This window comes from Bombus affinis, chromosome 9, assembly GCF_024516045.1.
Source record: "Bombus affinis isolate iyBomAffi1 chromosome 9, iyBomAffi1.2, whole genome shotgun sequence".
Lineage (NCBI taxonomy): Eukaryota > Metazoa > Arthropoda > Insecta > Hymenoptera > Apidae > Bombus > Bombus affinis.
Genome location: NC_066352.1, coordinates 14,424,673 through 14,441,185, shown reverse-complemented (window position 1 = coordinate 14,441,185; position 16,513 = coordinate 14,424,673). Strand labels below are relative to the sequence as shown.

The window sequence follows — 16,513 nt, the reverse complement described above, 5'->3', positions numbered from 1 at the left end:
TTAAACTATGCTTATCGATGCTGATTCTTTGATATCGGACAGATCAGGCGATGCGGCATCTGCAATAATTAGCGCGTGCTATACATGCAAATTGCAATCTGAAATCAATAAGGAATCCATTACTAAACGTATTTATACAGCTTATTGAAGAATAATTGATTCGAACATCCGATTCACACGGTGATTTATTAATTATTAAAATGTATTTGTCAATTTGTTTCGTTATCTTTTTATCATATTGTCCACCATATCATTTAGATGACTTAGATGAGTTAGAAGAAACGAAATCTGTTCAGGATTTTCGGATCTCTCGAGATTTAACGTTTCGTTTCGCGACTTCGCTGTATCATTTCCACTGATTCTATTTCCACAGAAATTAATCAAAATTTTACGTCCCGAACGGGTGGTTCGTCTGAAACGCAAGGAACGCGATTCCTCTCTCACAGAATCACGTTCCTTGAGTACGAGACCATCGCGAATTTTAACACAGCTTGCTCCAAAGGCTGTTAACGCTTTGACTGCCACGTTGGTCGACCAGCCACGGTTTCTCCTGTGAAGCTACTGTGGTCGTTGGTGACCGGAGCGCTTCAACTTTTTACAATTGTAAAAATTGTACGAAAATCGACAGTTAGGGTATTTTGAACATAACCGATAAATAGAAGATACTTTGAAACAAAAAGTGCCCCATTGAACGATTAAACATTTTTATTAGAACATCAATTTAAAAAAAAAAATGAGAACAAATCTTGCATCTAACTGCACTGTGTTTGCATCCATATCTTTCAGGGGTAATCTACGAATATTATTCTAAACACAGCTCAGAAAATAATCGTAAATGCTGCTTTATAATCATGTAATTGAAGTTAGAAGTGTGAACATACCTTACTATTATATATAGAATGAGCAAATACCGTTTACTAATATCTTCTACACGTTTCAACGATATATTCCGCACGTTTTGCTTACAAAGAAATAACGAATGCGAATGGTTTGATGAAATAAACGAAGTCTTGTTATAATATGTCGCTATCAATTGTTATCAAGGTCACCCGTGACCACCAATGAGATAAACGGTCCATTGGGGAAGAATGTTGTCTTACGTCATCGATGTATTATTATTTTTCCAAAAATACTCCCGTGGTGTCTTGGGCCAAACATGCGATTTCGGCGTGGCAGTCAAGGTGTTAATTGTCGCGAAAACTTTCTGCCGTGTATATACGAAAGCACCGTTTAAACGCCGCTACATCTCAACGACCACTTAACAAGCATCCTCGCACCTTAGAGAAAAGAACGACTTCCGATTCGCGGAGGGTTGCCATGTGTACGGGAAAAGAAGCAGAGAATCGTTGAATCGACGCTTTTCCAAGTTTCTCGGTATCGATCGATCGAACGACTAAAGGCTACGTGATCGCGTTATGCTCTCAAGACCAGAAAGTAATTTCGAGGGTCGGAAGGAGTGGTCTACCGTTTCTGTATTTTCTCTCTTTTTTTTTTTTTTTGTCACTATCGGGAAACTTATGGGATCTCGCGATTCGTCGGTCGTCACGGGATTTACTTCAAAAAGTCGTTTTTGCTTTTGGGGTTTAGAGGTTTCGTTCGACGTACGGCTCAGTTTACTAGTTTTAACAAGGTTTGGGGTAAATTCTTAGGTCGCACGTTCTGTTTTACGTCCCGTTTTCTGAGTTACGCTTGTGAAAATATCGGATTCATTGGAAAATAATAATTATTTCGTCTTTTGAAACATCGTTCGGTTTTTAGGTCACACGTTCGAGGATTATTTTGATTCGTCGAGTTAGGTAAAACTTGTTGGATAAAAGCTTGTTCTTTTTCTAGATGGAAGCTCGTTCTTGCCAATCTTACTCCAATCTGAAACTTCTTTCGCGTGTTCAGATTATATAAGAATCTGTAGCTTTTATAAAAAATGCAATTTTATCCCTTTTAATATCTTCGAGTTCCGTTGCTGGCATATGAAAATCTTTTTATCCCTTTAAAAAGTGTAATCTCGCTCCTCTCGGTATTTTCTAATTTCCTTATACCACCAGACCATATGAGAACCCCTTCGTTTCTCTCAGAAATGAAACGTCACCGATATTAATAAGCAAATTAATATTTGCTTTGCCAAATCTTTCTCAATCGATATTTCTAACCGTTTCCTTCGTTTGTTAAATTATATAAAAGATTCTTATTCTTTTCAACAAATTCGCTATTACTCTTTTCATATTTCTATACATTTTCCGAGCCGTCAAATCGTTCAAAAGCCTCGTCTTATTTCCATCGACGTTACAAAATTTCCCAAAAATATTCCATTTCTATCAAAACTTTCGAACGCTTCCTCGAACAGTCAAATTCTGCAAAAATCCCGTATCTCCTCCGAAGGATCACACTTTTATCCCTATCAATATCTTGTCGCAATCATCCTTGAACAACCGCATCAAACAGAAATCCTTTCGCTTGCTTCGAACGCAAATCCAAAAACCCGCGATCCGAGAACGTTGCCAAGAACACGATGCACCGTCTTCCGTCCTTTCGCAAATTCAAATGGTCCTCTCCGTTCGACATTTATCTTTGATCAAGATGAAACAGCCTGCTCGTATCGAGCACTATACCGTACAAGACAACGGTATATCCGTATCTATCGTCTCGGAGACAGGAATCGGGTTAAGGGAAACGATGCCAGCCGGATGGAATTCGTCTTTTTTAGCTTCGAACGTCGCCGAAGAGACGAAAGGACGGGGGAAAAGAGAGATCGACGACTTGGTGGTAGAGGCTGTGCGCTACTTCGCTCGTGAACGAAGAAAAATTGGCGACGTAAGGGAGAAGAAGACGATGGAACGACAAAGGAGGGAGGCAAGATGAGAAACGAGGAGAACACGCTAGAGGCCTGTAGAACGAAGAAGATCGGAGATCAGAAGGAAGAAGTCGAGCTACCGGAGGCTGAACGGTGTCGGTGACTTCCAATCGAATCCCCTTTCCGTCACGCGAAACTTCCTTCTGTGATGTCGGGGACAGATTGGAGGCGAGTCGAACGCGACCAGAATGCCAGTAACACAAGCGATCCGTGAATGTCGCGGTGGAGAAAAAGGGCTGGAAGTTTCATGAAATTCAGAGTTTAGAATGGACCGAGGCCCGATCGAAATTTATTCCAGCTCAGAGACAGAGAATGGTTATTTGCTGCGGTTGTCTCTGGATCTCTCTGCATTCACTGGGAAATTTCCTAATTCTTTTTTATCCTGGATACCCAATTTTTATGGTAACGAACATGTTCAAAGTACGACGAAAGCGAATAAGTATTAGGTTGTCCGAAAAGTGTCTTTCTTTTAGAGACACGTCTTTTACAACGATGAAACTTTATACAAACATGAAACCTAATTTGTCCAACGTTCTGATCTTTATTCCGATAGAACAAAATTCGATAAAATAATATAAAACGGAAAATGTTGTGCATCCATTATTTTCTTATAAAACGAAAGAAGCTTTTCGGACGACCTAATACAAACCAAAGGGAACGATACCTATCAAACGCAAAATGCCAAAAGGGAAATAAATTCCTTGGTAATTTCCTTTCGTTCTTCTCATAAACGTCAGTTATATTCCCAACGGACCTGTAGTTTCGAAATAGCCTGTACGTTAGATATGGAGCAGAAATCGTTGCCAGAAGGGCATCGGATCGGAGAATCGTTCCTTTGGTATCGATCCCTTCCTCTCTCTTTTTATCGTTCGCCGTCGTTTCTTTTCATCCACTTTCGTTGAAGAACTCGAAGCTCGATCGAATTTCGTCCTCCTCTCCACCTACCTTTTCTCTTTTCTTTTTCCGCGAGCTTCCTCTCGACCCTCGAGCATTAAAAAGGCGAAACGCTGGTTTCGTTAGCCCGTGGCCACGAACAAAGGACCTTGTTCGGCTGGGATTTTGTGGTTTTTTCGAATTTTCATCGTTCGAAAGGCGTTCGGCCACTAGCGTGTCTTTGGTCTTTTGTAATCTGTTGATAGGCGGTTTCGATTTTCCTTTTCTCTGTGTATAGTTCGAAAAATTGGAACTATTTTTCTAAGAAATACTGTTCCGATATGTTCGCGCTCTTTTTCTTTTTAGCGTTGTCCTTCGAATCTATCAATTTGTTGGAAAATATTGGGACAAGAATACGACGGCGAAGGGAATTCTTATAATCGCGTTTTGATTTTCAAATAACGTAGTAAAATTTCGGATTTCTCAATCCTTTCGACGGTCTGTTATTTCCAATTTTCTCTATTAAAAGCTCCATGAGAAAACTGTCCTAGGAAGAAATGCAGGATCGATCTACCGCTCCGTCTCACGGTTGATCCTCCTCAGCTCGGCCCAATGGAACGCGGCATCTCAATGGAATTATGCTTTCCAGAGAAATTTGCATTCGTACGAAGCCAGCGATCTCCTCCTGGATCAAGTGGCTGGAATTTTCTAAACGAAGAGCATCTCGTTATATACAGAGTGTTCGCTAATTAATTCAAATACAACGCAGTTGCACAGTTAACATCGTGTTTGGTACATGCGTGTACACTGACTCGCGGAACTTTCACATCGTACGTTGCATAGAACATTTTCGAATTATTATACCAATTTGGTGTTTCAACGCGGTGTTTTTATAAGATTATAACGATTAAGAAACATTCGCAACTCGTTTCATCTAAAATCATGATTTTTCAATTACGCGATTGTTGCATCGAACGAACAATATGATTATGGTCAGGGTACAAAGGTCTATGAGTGTCTAACGCGCAAAGTGAATGTAAAAGCGCGTGATCCGTGATACGTTTGTCGACATTGTCTTTTACTTAATTGCACGACAAACGGGTCACCCTGTATCTATGGTTCTTACACTCCATTGCCTGGAATATCTGAAAGAGTATTCGGCCGGCGTTTGTCGAAAATGTAAATGCCTCTGGTCCGCGGTCGGTTTTTCATCTAGATCACGAGCACGATATCCAGGAAATGGTTTTAAAGCTGCTGCCGCATGGATAATGCAAAAGCAGCCGGTAATGACGACGAAAGTTGTTGGCGAGACGGAAATAGTCGTCGCCAGACCGGACACGATTGTACTCTCAAGCCTGGAGTCACACGGTGCGCATCCTAAATGTACCTCATTTTGAGATAATGTTGGCAATCATGGTTACGAAGTGACGCGTACTTTGGTACCGCCGTTACTAAGGAACATATTTTACCACAGCTCGTAATTTCCAGTAAATTTTGCTTTTGCTACTTCGTTTCTACATTGGAATTTTTACGTTAGATTTTTTTCACGAATCAACTTTCTGGAGGGTTGGTGAAGAAGCTGCATTGTCAGACTATATCGTAGGATTTTATTATTATTTATTTAAAATGGATTAAATAAACGGGTGTTGATTAAATAGGAAACGATGGTTAGGAGATGATATTGGGTGTAGTGCGTTAAATAATCACTCGGTGTTTAGGTTAACAATATATTTATGTAGTATCTAAAATAGGTGTAGAGTAAGGACAAGTAAGGATGTTTTATTTATTAACAGGTTGATATAGTTTGTGTATTTAATAACGATGAGTATAATGATAAAGCGCGACGAATTATTCAGTGATAAACAATGTCAACGTGTTCGTTTGGCTTAGCGGCTTTATACATCCGACCTCTGGACGCGTGCTCTTAGAATCTTCAAAAACGACTGCTTTGACTCTAGATCATTTCTTGATCCTCTCAGGGAGACGACCTCCACTACGCTCGGATCACGCCACCGTTCGCGTCTATGATCACGTATGCCGCATTCTTCTGAAACAACAGACCGAAATCGACGTTTCTGAAAGTCGCTGCTTGGCGACAACTATAGGACCGCGAGCGACGGCCAGAAACGCCAGAAACGCTAAAACCTCGCAGCGTAACAAAGCGTACACCTCCCTCTTTTTTTGATACTACATGTATTAACAAGTGTCTTCTTTTGATCGCGTCGCCTATCGCTCTCGGTTTCGCTGGTCAATCTCGCTGCTCGGTTACAACTCGACTTTACCGCTTTCTGATTCGAACCTAACTATCGATCGGATTCGATTCTTTTCTTTTTGTCGCCCCTCGATATCCCCGCTGTCTACGCGTTTGTTAGGCGTCCGCGACCGTTGCCACGCACGTCTTCTTCTCGAACATACGGCGGAAGGACCGTTGGGATATCGATGGCTCATTAGGCCGAGTGCCGCCACAGTCATTCAACGCAAACTAAATACGGTAATGTGCTATAACTAAGACAACTAAATAGTTGATTTACAACTCTCGTCACCACAGTTCCAACGCTCTCTTTCACGCGGACCACACTCTCTGACAACGTTGATGTTACGTAAAATAAAATAAGGGGTAGCTCAAACGAAAAGAAAAGTAAAATGTAACAAAGAAAACTCTTTAACAAAGAAAAACTTGTACTCTGTGTTTACACTGACTGCGATTTGGTTCTGAGCTCCAGCCGTGGCTTTCCAAGACCGAAGCTCTTACAATTTGACTTTCGGTGGGATCTGTTTCTTTTTTGTTTATCACCCCTCAATATCCCCACTACCCTGTAGACGTACGTGACCGTTGCCACGCTTCTAGAACATTCGGTGGAAGGACCGTTGGTATATCGATGACTCATTAGGCACTTGGGCGATATACATTGTCGCCAAGACCATCGGTCCATCGGATTTGGAGGGTGTCGATCGTGACACTGACAACACTCTGACTTCTCAACTCGCACTGACTGTTAATTCGTCTTTCTCCCTTAAGCATCCCTTTGTCTTTTCTCATAGCCCACCGCGTACGCGTTCCTCAATCATTCGTGGCCATGGTCAAGTAGGTGTTTTTTCCGCGTAACTATTCGACCGAAGGACCAAGGACACATTGATGGGCGGCACCTAGGCTTTCTCGCAGCATCGTTTATGGTTCATCCGAAATTTCTTAGCCCCTTGGTCCACGATACTACAATGCGATTTAAATCTCACTTCTGGAAATTACAACCGAGTCTAATTTATTTAGTGCAATGGAATATCCGGGCAAATTCTGTTTGCAAATTTATTATACGTTGGAAGAAAGGGGGGAACCGTGGGATCTGTGCGTTTGAAAATTGGACGAGAAATATTCTAAAATATATCGCGATGTAAGTAATGCAAAGAAGATATAGAATAGTTTTATATCGTACGTAGTTTACGACACAATAGTTCTATATATAGCAAAGTTTCTATAGCAAACTGTTGTAGTTATTATTTACTCAGCTTAACGTTAAATTATTAAAATGCAAATGGTAAACTAGATACGCCGAAGGAATTGCCTCTTAAACCAAGAAGGACTCGAAATTGCGATCTCTACGTGACAGATGTAACAACGTTCGATAAACACCGATGCACCAATATTTGCTGGTTGGCTGATCGGTTGTACTACACTCGAGTAACACGCGAATTTATCCTGTCGCGTCTAGTCCTCGAGACGTCTTTAGATTATATTTACGCTATGTACAGAGTCGTACACGTTGTATTTGCAGATTTGTACAAAACTAAAAAGCAGCGAAAAGAAGAAAGTAAATTACACGATTTTTAGCGATTCAAATATGCCACTTAGAAAGATATTCCATCATGTTAAATGCTTGATATATTTTATATAAAATGATATTAATCGTAAAGTTAAACTATTCGACTCAACAAACATTTCTTCCATTCTACAGCGATAGGTTAATCATTTAACGATAGAATGACGAGAATGTACATCGAACAATTGTGTTTTACGAACTGAATGCGAAATATTTAGGTGGCCACTTTCGTCCGATACAAACTTTCTTAATGTCGCTAATTAATCGAGGACAGAACAACGTTCAGAGGAAGGTCGCATGCACAAGCCAAATGTTATTTATCGAATTAAGCGAGTAAAATATCGAAGAAGCTATTTCACCTCTGTGCGAAGCATAGCACGCGTGCCATGATATCGTTTGCAAAAGCCACCTTAACGAGCTCGGTAACCCTATCCTAACTGTAATCAGCACCAAGTTGACGCCAATCAACCGTTATCAAACAACCTATGAATACTCATGCTCGCTATATCGGTGCCGGCTGGCTTGTCGACAGGATTGTTTAGACACGGTCATTTCGATCTAACACCTAGTGGTTCATCGGCAATGACAACATTATGCATCGAATGCATTAGATTTGAACTATCGTTTTCGAACGTTATCGTTTGTAGAAAATCGAGCGTAGGTAAATTTTTGTGAATTTTAGCTTCGTGGTCTCTCAAGGACTAGAAATGGACTTTGTTTGTAGTTGGGAAAAACGAGAGATGTAATTTCCCTTTTTCAAAAGAAGGACAGAAAAGAAAAAAGAAAGGAGAGAAGAAGAGAAGTACGGTGGATCTAATTCACGAGTAATTAAAAAAGAAAAATATTCGAGAAGCTGTTTGAAATGAAAAAATTGCGTTTCGTCGAGAGCTAAAAAACTGACTTGTATCAGCGGTACGTTGGACTGTTTTTGATTGGTTCGCTGCTCTAACAAGTGTCGCGTGAAAAGAGATAAACGAAGAAGAATATATAGATAAAAAATGTGAAAAGAGAGGAAAAGAAGGACGTGTATGTAAAAATGGTGGGTCTGCTTTCTCGTATTTCCTTTTTCTCTTTGATTAAATCGCGAGGGTCCTCGCGTACGTGAAAATTTATAACGCGTAAAATTGCCGCGCCTCGTTCCTATTACTTGGACAGACGTAAAAGCAGCTATAGAATTGATAAATCGGTCGCTTTTTAGCGACCTGATATTTATCGTTCCCCGCGGACGATCGTTGGATTGACAGGCCTCCGTGGGATTTCCGTCCGCCATATCAGGCGATATTTACGCAAACGCCACTACGTTTCTTCGTTTCATAATCCGTCTTCTTCCTCGTTTTACCTTCGTTTCTCTTTCCCTTTGATTTCTCCGAACATTTGGTTCCTCCGTTTGATCTTCAGACTTTTGATTTCTCCGTTTATCTTTTTGTTTGATCTCTGGTCTGTACGTTTCTCTGTTCGTTCGATATCCGAGCGTTTGAGTTTCTACGTTTTCCCGTCTAATCGTCGAGTTTCACGATTCTTAATTCCTAAGTTGAAAATGAAAAGATATTTGAACGATATTTGATCGTGGAGCTTTTATTCGGCGTGAAACCGTTTCACGTGCATTCGATTCGATTCGATTCGAACGAGAGAACAAGACACGCGGTATTTATTCGAAATCGATTTAGCGTCCTGTACGATGGCTGTCGAGAAAATCACGCTTTAACGCGCTCGAATGTGTCGCTTGCGTGTTTCTCTCTGAAATTAGAAAATTATTCGCGTGTTTTATGGGGAACGAAGTGGACTCAAATACGATAGATTTGAATTTTCCGAACCAAAGACGAGACACGATTCAAAGACGAAAACAAAGCGTTTTGGAAGTTTGAAGAGAATTGTATATAAATAATACAGATTAAAAATTAATATTTAATATCTCACAAGAAACAGATGACTTAATTTTAAAATTTTAATTTGTAAATGTATTTATTCCAAAGAAATTTCTTCGAAAATTTACTTCGCTCAATTGCGTTGATCTCTTGACAAGCTCATAATATCGGTATTTGTAAATATATGTCGGAGATGTAGGGACATCGGGCCTTTCTTTGGGAAGATTCCCAATACTTGGGCTCGGAGTGACATAACTGGTCGCCGAACGTAGTCACGGTCACGGGATGAACGTTATGTCTAACAGAAGAAGTACCGATGTTGAGGGACACGCTGTATTAACAATCAAGCCCCGGCCAGGAGCAATGTTGGTTTTACGCGGGACTGTCTAGTAACGGCGCTTGGAATTTTGCTGATATTCCCGATCAATATGTAATTGACAAATGTGACCGTATCTATCTTTTATTTTTGCAATCACCTTGGAGAGTTTACCGATATCGTCTAGGCAATCAGTCTGAAAGTAACCCAGCGTCTGAGCTAACGTGTCTGCGTGCTACAAAATATATTCCATTGTACAAAGAGTTTTCCCGTTGACCGTGGATTCGTTATTGAACCCAAGAACATGGTCAAAAGCATTCGTTAAACTCATTGTTCGTTAAACTAATTAATCGTTAAACTAATTATTCGTTAAACGTTGTAAAAACGCATTTATACGTGTAAATACAATCTTTGTTGTGCATCACGATGGCTAATTCTAACGAAGAATTATCACGCGCCTGAAAACCTAACGAAAACCCGACATATATATTTCTACGTCTGTAACTATTTATGTACGCGCTTACATTAGTTGCTTGATTTTTGCATATGAATTCCTTAACGATTTGGTTGGCTCATTCGCAACTCAAACTTATTTGCATGTTAATGGCATAGCTGGTCTATGAAGCATCTTGGTCTTTGTACGAACATCGAGATTCTGGCCAATTTCTCGAACGAGATACGTGCTTTGGATACCTTTTCGGATTTCTCTTGACAAAGCTGCGAGATGAGAGGTGTCGTCAGTCTGGTTACCCTTTAAATGGTCGGTCCACCGTGGAACTCATGATTTTAGACACGACGATTTTGACCGTGCAAACGTCATTTTGTCGATCGATGTATTAGAAATGACGAAGGCGATACATCATTCCTGATGTGTTAGACAAAATTGTACAGCGTTAGGAGCTAACAACTCGAGTCTTATAATTGTACGAGATAAAAATAAAACTATCCTATCAAAATCAATACTATTATTGAGATATGTATAATTTTATGTGCTAGACTAGATTAGCTGATTAGTAGTGATACTTGTGTGTGAATATCAGCGTGTGGAAGGAACGTAAACTGTTCAGTCGGTTAACAGTCTGGTATGGAAGAAGCTGCAAGTGTGTATCGATGAATATCGTTGAAACCGTTTATCGAATAAATATAAAACTATTCTGATATAAATTCTAAGTGTAAATTTAGTGTTCCTATACCGTTATTTCGGCTATTAAGATCCAAAATTCTCAACAACTATAAAACTTGGGAAAATTCCTTCGTTTAAACGATTGTCAATCGATTAAATTGAATTAAAAAAGCTCTACGATATAAAATTCTTCTGTATGGAAACAGCTAATTATCCTCAACAAAAAAAAAGAAGAAAAATATAAATATCTATGCACAATTTTTATTCGAATCTACTTTGAATCCATTCACCCTCCTATCTCGAACGATTAGAAAACCAAGAACTGCTATTAAATTTAAATGTGGCTTCCGAGTAGAAGCCACACGAATCTTTCCACATTCCACGCAAATCTCTCTATAGTCCACACAAACACTATCAAAGATTCTTTCGCTCAAACGACGAAATAAAACATCCTAAAAGCCGTATTTCTCGTTCTCCGCAATTCGATGGGACGTTCGCCGTCGAATTCGCGAGATTGTCTCCCCCATCGAGTAAACTTAAATCGTGAAAATGGCCGTATCGAAGCAAGGTGCGTCGATTCGAATCTCGGTGTATGACTCGAGAGATTTCGAGTTCTTTCGGATGAAACACGCCACGGTAAACGAGCTAGGGGAATAAGGGGGCGAGTTTCTGTAAGCGAGGGTGAAACCATCGCGCGGAAAGGCACGCGGCCTTTGATACAACAACGTTGTTACGCTGTTTCCTTCTTTTCTTTCACCCTCTTGCAACGTGTAATTCGTTGTTTGTTCGTACAAAGCGTCGGAAGATGGCCAATCCTTACAAAGCGAATTTGTCTGGCTGTTCTTGTACTCTGACCCAGCTGTGTTATTTTTCTTTTTTTTTTTTTTTCTTTGTTCCTTATTTTCAACGAAATCGCGTCTTTCTCTCGAACAACGCTTTGAGAAAGAAATTGATACGAATGAATTTTTCTCTCAATTTTGCGTTCGAGTTTTTAAAATATTTGAAGTCTTTCCGCCGGTTGAAACAACGTCGAAGTTGGAATATAAAAATTGCGTTACGAGTAATTAGAGTTTCTCTTGGATTACTTAAAAACGAGCGCAATGGAAATTTTAATTCAATTCTCAGGAAGATTTGAAACGACGTGAAATAACTGCGGCCACAGTATTTCCCAACTTTGTAGGCAAATGTGCTCGGCTCTTATAACGATGGTACCTTTCGATGCTAAAGTAACGGATCAATGTAACGTTTCTGCTTCGACGAAAGAGATAGAAGATGCATAAGCATCATATTTTTCAAGTGTCACAATGGAACGCGATAGTTAGTTTCCATTTTATATTGGATACAAGAATACTGTGGCGATTAGGCAATAGCTGCTAGCGACAGCAAAACTACCGGTCGATGTGTCTAATTCGATCAATAACGCGTTATCATTGCGACCGATGGAAAAATACTACCGATGGAAAAATAAAATCAACCAAAAATAAAACGTTCTCGCGATATATTTCTTACAGATTCTTCTTTCTTTTCGTTTCATATAATTTAGATATGCAGGCAATTATATTATAACAGGCAATTTATCATATATAACTACTATGATAATAGTTAAACATTTTTGTCGTCTATATCGAAATTTCGAAGCCAGCTTCCGATTTATCTATTGGATTGGCAACTAAGTGATTGCGGATTTGTATGTATTTCATGGACGAGGAGATTGATTTAAAGCGTCGTTAAATCTCCTCGTGACGATTGCAGATTCAAGCGACTCTATTGCGATTGTTCTTAGAACCGGGGATTACTAGGCTGGGAAATGGAAATTCCATTTTTCTGTCTGGCTTGTTAATAGATTCTATAGAGAATCGCAGAGGATTTTAGAATCGAAACGGGTGTAACGAAACCCGAAGGCTTTTTGTTCGTTTAATGCCGAATATTTTAGGGAATAAAATTTTAGGCATTGATTTATCAACACGAGACAAAACTTCGCTATTTTTCTACGTGTAATAGCGCGATCTACGCAGGTGTTCTCAATTTGTCATGGTTTTCTCGTAGCAACGAAAGTGTGAATGTTCGTCAAGATCAAAATTTCCTTCAAAATCTCGTATAAGAATTTCCTTTTTAAGACATCTTTGTACACATTTTGCGACGAATATCGCAAGTACGAATAAATCGCACAAGTTCCGTATATCTGTGCGGTGTTGGTTTCGTCACGTGCACGTGTGATAACTTACGCATACGCCATGAGGACGAAACGAAACGAGCGCATGTAAGTCGAGTAAGTGGAGACGCAGCGTTTACTTTGGGTTACTGGGTCGATATTTATTCTATATTACTCTGGATCCGCGATCCAAGTCCAAAATTAGAAAATACACGGTTCAATCAATTTCACCGACGACCGCTAAAGTCACTAGCACGAACACCGATCCTCGGTCTTCCAGACCAGCCGAATTTTTCCCCTAGGAACGATGCCCATTTATCCCTAGAAACGTTTCCAAGGAAATGGTCGAGAAACGTGACTCGTTTCGAATTTGATACATTTTTTAAGTAGCTGGACTGGCTGCTTAATCGAACTTGGTAAAAATAACTTGGTACCTGTTCAAGTATTAAAAGGACAATCAGCGAATGTAGAAGTAGAATAAAAATGGAAAATAAAAGAAGATATTTAAAATAATCTTAAGTTTCAGAAGTTAAAATATCAAATTTGGATTTTCTTCTCCTGGTTTCGAACTGTTTGTGCGGTTTAAGAAAAACTGAATTTTTTTTCGAATTTACTTACTTTTTTATTTTTCCATATTTACTCTCGAAGGGGTTTCGAAAAAGAAAGAAATTTTCAGCGAGACTACGTCGTTCCCAGAACAGAGAAGGCATTTGATCAAATTAGCTAAATTAGTGGATGTTATTTACGTTGTTTAATTACTTCTGTAGCTTTCATAGAATTTTTATTCGACCAGAATTTGTATTTTGATCGTTTCTTTCGATTAATAATACGTAAGTGAGAAAGTTCATTTTCGCTGCCTTTCTTTCATATTGTAGCTCGGCTTATACAAATATTATTTCCTGTATTTCAATCTTTTCGTTGAGAGGAACGTTTAATCCAATTATACTTTCGTGTCCTCTGGTAGCGTCAATCGATTTCCTTTCTTTACCCCGTGGTTTCTTCTTCGTTGACGCAAACCTCGAAAATACACGCGAACTCGGATCCTCGTATCACCGATATTTTCGTATAAGGATGTCACGTGTTGATCGCTAGATTTACGACCGACGCCACCAGGATTATTATTAATGACCGGATTAATTATATTCTTAATATTACAATTAATCGCGTAATTTAATAAAAATATGCTATATAGTTAAATTGTAGATTTTCATGCGTATGTGCGAAATTCAATGGTACAGAAATGCCAATAATATGCATAACATGGGAAACTAAATAAAATGTCCGAAATAGATTAGCTGTGTTCATAAAAATATAAATTTCTATAAAAATCCGCATTCGTACAAACACTCCCATTTCGTAAAAAAAAAATCTTTCTACAATTTCTATTTATTTAGTTGTGTTCGTAAAAATATAAAATCGTATAAAAATCATAGCAGTTTACCGATTATTTATCGATGTTTGCAAAGAACGTAATATTGAAAAGATTTGAACATTGAAAAATCCGGGTTGGCCTCTGTCTAGCTTTATCGTATAAACTTCGCTTTCCAGAGATTTTTATTCGAAACATTTTCTACCCGAAACGGAACCTTGCAAACGCTCTCATAAATCACACGTCAATTTCATCGTACACGTACGCGTGTGCGTAGGCGCGAAATAAAGCCGGGTATCAAAGTTGCCCTTGTAAGAGCAAGCACAGGATATTAGTTTACCCAGGGTTACTGCTTTGCGCAAGAAAATTCTAAGACGACGAGTGAAATTACTCTGTCGAATATAATTAAACTTTGGTCTACGGTGACGAAGGGAGAATTTTCATCGAAGGATGATTTTTAATCTCTTTGGAAACTGTAAGAGCCGTTTTATCCCTTCCTACTTACTTAAAATCGTCTTGAAATTACTTGGAAGATTATGCCGTTGTCTTTCGTTTTGGAATTTTAGGCGTTGCAAATGATTTTACTTTGGATGGTTACTTTCACGTTCTCTAAAGCTAGAAAACTTTATCGAATGTCCAGCTGGACAAATTGTAAAATACAAATTAAATAACAAAAAAAAAAAGACTTTGACGTTCTTGTGGTAGATCAGTGGTGACGTTGACTTGTATCTAATAGACGGAAGGCTGTTTGTTGCAATCGTGTTCTCAGTTTCCGTACGTTTGGAGGTAGATGTTGTTTCAGTGAATAATATTTCTGACATTTGCATGCTGTTCTTCGTTTCCGATAACGTTTCCAAGATTTCTCGCACGAAAGGATTTTCTTTGTACGGAGTTAGATCGCCAAGGATGATGGTTACATCGATTCTTGTGGTATGAATAACGAACATGTCGTTACTTGATTCCTTTGTGTATCTAAGAGCCATGAGAATGGCGTATAATTTGCAGGAACCGGTGGAAAAGGGAGCAGGCGGTGTGTACGATGGTTCTAATTCAGATGTTACCACGCTGCATTTTGATTCATTTGAAGAGTAGATTCCAAAGAGTAGATTAACGTAATTAAGCGTACATGACGCGCAGTTGTTGTATACTTGGTTCTTAGTTGCTGGATGCTGTTGACTTGTATCATTCTTGCAGGGTGTAAGTTTCTTGGGTTGTCTTCTCACTCTGACAGTACGACATGACAGTCCTATTTCTTGCAGATATTCTCGCATTCGAACGTTTCTTTATTGCTTGGTTCTTTTCTTTCTTAAAGTTTATTTAATAACGTTTCCATGATGTTTCTTCTGGAATATGTAATTAAAGATGTTGCGAGAACGAGCTGAAAAGAAGACTCGCGATGAAAACTGAAAAGGATATCGGTGTGGTAGCTTCTACGAATGCTTTTTCTTCATGTTGGAATATTTGGCTACTGGCTATATTCCAAACATGTGTACCAAGAAATATTTCAAGATATACTATGGAAAGAAGGAACGAACGAATGTATAAATGAATAATAAGGAAGACGTAGTAAAGTCGAGTAAATAATAGAATAATAGAACAGAGAAATTTAGATGTTAACGAGTCTCTGGATTTTTACAGAAATCAACACCATCCTCTCCTCCTCTTCTCTCAAATTTCAAAATTTGGAAAATTAAACAATTCGAAACAATGGAAATTTTAATCTTCCCAAACCCACGAATATCTGCGTATTATATTTCCATTCGAACGACTCTACTTGCCCTCTACGAAACAAATAAAACAACTGAAAAAGTCCTTTAGTTGGTCGAATTGTTTCAACATAAAATCACATAAAATCTCTCGTCGAACGAACGTTAATTTCTCACTTAAATTCCCTTCGATCAACGTTCCGTCAGCTTTTGAGTCAGATTCGTATAATTTCGCCATCGAGTGGTTTATTTGAATTTGAAATTCGTCGAGATTATAGTCAGCTAGCCTTCGTTCGATATACCATTCGAATCAGATGGAATCGAATGGAATGCACGGTATTCGTGTTTTCGCATTCAAATGATAACACGAGTCGCTTTCATTAACATTACTCTCTATTCGATTTATTAGACAGTCGCACAAGCGTCCCTTTCAATGCCACATGATT

The 16,513-nt window shown here is 39.0% G+C and overlaps 1 protein-coding gene across 8 annotated transcripts in view; it reads left to right on the top strand.

Moving 5' to 3' along the window:
• The window catches only part of LOC126920378 (receptor-type tyrosine-protein phosphatase kappa), a 103,793-nt gene that overhangs the window by 61,287 nt on the left and 25,993 nt on the right, over positions 1–16,513 (top strand). The window lies entirely within an intron of this gene.